Genomic DNA, 2,500 nt, shown 5'->3' with positions numbered 1-2,500 from the left:
CCGCTGACGGCAGAGTATAGGCTCGACGCTTCAGCGCCATCCATTTTCAGGGCTAGTTGCTTCGGCAGGTGAGTTGTTACACACTCCTTAGCGGATTCCGACTTCCATGGCCACCGTCCTGCTGTCTTAAGCAACCAACGCCTTTCATGGTGTCCCATGAGCGTCGAGTTGGGCGCCTTAACTCTGCGTTTGGTTCATCCCACAGCGCCAGTTCTGCTTACCAAAAATGGCCCACTTGGCACTCTGATCCGAGATGCTCGTGGCTTCATAGTTCAAGAAAGCCAGAGATCTCACCCATTTAAAGTTTGAGAATAGGTTGAGGTCGTTTCGGCCCCAAGGCCTCTAATCATTCGCTTTACCAGATGAGACTCGCGCGCGTTCCGTGCGGAACGGCCGAGTGCCAGCTATCCTGAGGGAAACTTCGGAGGGAACCAGCTACTAGATGGTTCGATTAGTCTTTCGCCCCTATACCCAGTTCCGACGATCGATTTGCACGTCAGAATCGCTACGGACCTCCATCAGGGTTTCCCCTGACTTCGTCCTGACCAGGCATAGTTCACCATCTTTCGGGTCCCAACGTGTACGCTCTGGGTGCGCCTCTTCTCGCAATGAGAACGAGACGCCCCCGGAGTGCGGAGCCGCATCGCGACGCGGCCCATCCTCCCTCGGTCGACAACCAGGGCCGACCTTCACTTTCATTACGCCTTTAGGTATCGCTGATCCCAATGACTCGCGTACATGTTAGACTCCTTGGTCCGTGTTTCAAGACGGGTCCTAAGAGTACCCAAAGCAGTAGCGTCGCCGACCGGTATCGGTCCCCCGAGTTGCCCCGGGGAACGTTTGCAGGCCTGTCGAAGGTTAACCGTACGACCAACAGCGGGCCAGGACCGGTGACGGCGCTAGGTCCGTAAGCCTCCGTGTACCGTGGGCGCGCTTGCGACGGCCTCGACGCACTCCCGCGTGTGTGAGAGCTGCGGCCTGATACCTTGCGTGTACCGCCGGGCAGCCGGCCGGGCGACCGAGGGTTTGACGGCGTGCCGTGTTACCGGCGACGCGTCAGACACCGCACCCGGGCCGTAGACCGACACCCAGCGGGTCGCGACGTTCTACTAGGGGAGAAGTGCACGACGACGAAAACGCCGGACATCGGCGCGCGGCAGCGTGCCCGCGCGCGAGCCGTGAGGCCCCGCGGGCATCGCCCACCGACGCGAAGCCAGCGTCGCTGACGATGAATCTCCCCGTTCGATCTTTTGGGTTTCTTAGGTTTACCCCTGAACGGTTTCACGTACTCTTGAACTCTCTCTTCAAAGTTCTTTTCAACTTTCCCTCACGGTACTTGTTCGCTATCGGTCTCGTGGTCGTATTTAGCCTTAGATGGAGTTTACCACCCACTTAGAGCTGCACTCTCAAGCAACCCGACTCTAAGGAGAGATCCTCCCGAGACGCGCACCGGTCGCTACGGGCCTGGCACCCTCTGCGGGTAAGTGGCCCCATTCAAGATGGACTTGGACGCGACGCGGCACCTCGGGATAAGCGGACCCTCCCAAACACCACATTTCCCTGCGGCGGAACCGCGGGATTCGGTGCTGGGCTCTTTCCTGTTCGCTCGCCGCTACTAAGGAAATCCTGGTTAGTTTCTTTTCCTCCGCTTAATAATATGCTTAAATTCAGCGGGTGATCTCGCCTGCTCTGAGGTCGTCAAAAGAAATTGTCGTGAGGCTGTACTATATATATATAATACGAAGAAGGCGAGACGACGACGACGACGACGCGAGAGAAAAGAGAAACGCAACGCGGCGAAACGCCGCGCGCGAGCGCTTGGTTAGACTACGCCGCGTGCCCCGGTCAAGAGCTGCTACCATACATAGCGCTTTCGTGGACTCGGGAACACGCGCGGTCGACCCGCGCGCGATCTCTCACCTCGCACACACTTTTGCTGCGCAGGGGGCGATCGGTGCACGCAAAATATTTGAAAGAAGAGACGAAGGGAAAATGAGAAAACGAACGAGGCAGAGAGAACAACCGCGAGAGCGTGGTGGTCTTTCGTCGACGTTGCGTCAACCGCGCCGCGATCCGCGCGCCCGCGCGCGCCAACCAACCGACCACGACGACAACTGGCCAGCCAGCCCGACGCGAACGTCGGAGGCCGGTTTGCGCGTCGTGGTGGCGTCGGCAACGCGACTGCGGCGGCGGCCGGCAGCAGCTGCAGCGGCGACGACCACTCTCTCTCTCTTATAATACGGTCAGGTTCTCTCGTATCTTTGCTTCGTCGTATATATCTCTAAAATCCCTCCTCTCGAGTTTCCTTTGCGTTGGCGGCGGTAAAGCGACGATATGCGCTCTGTGCAGAAGGAGAACGAGGAGGCGCGCGATTATCTCGCGGCCTCTATTCTCCTCTCCGATCTTCATTCGAAGAAGGAGAGGAAAACTCAAACTCGGTTCTCCGCGCTCCTTATGAACTACTTCTCCGTGGATCAGCCTTGGATCCCGCGCGCGCCGC

At 58.5% G+C, this 2,500-nt stretch overlaps 1 non-coding gene across 1 annotated transcript in view; it reads right to left on the bottom strand.

The window, feature by feature from the left end:
* Window positions 1-1,698, bottom strand: part of LOC139112963 (large subunit ribosomal RNA) — a 4,097-nt gene extending 2,399 nt beyond the window's left edge. Inside the window, exon 1 of the ribosomal RNA XR_011547558.1 lies at window positions 1-1,698. This exon is cut by the window's left edge and continues 2,399 nt beyond it. This is a non-coding gene — a ribosomal RNA (large subunit ribosomal RNA).
* Window positions 1,699-2,500: the final 802 nt, after the last annotated feature.

This window comes from Cardiocondyla obscurior, unplaced genomic scaffold, assembly GCF_019399895.1.
Source record: "Cardiocondyla obscurior isolate alpha-2009 unplaced genomic scaffold, Cobs3.1 scaffold74_0_86167, whole genome shotgun sequence".
In the NCBI taxonomy this organism is placed as follows: domain Eukaryota; kingdom Metazoa; phylum Arthropoda; class Insecta; order Hymenoptera; family Formicidae; genus Cardiocondyla; species Cardiocondyla obscurior.
This window is presented reverse-complemented; position numbering and strand designations above follow the sequence as displayed.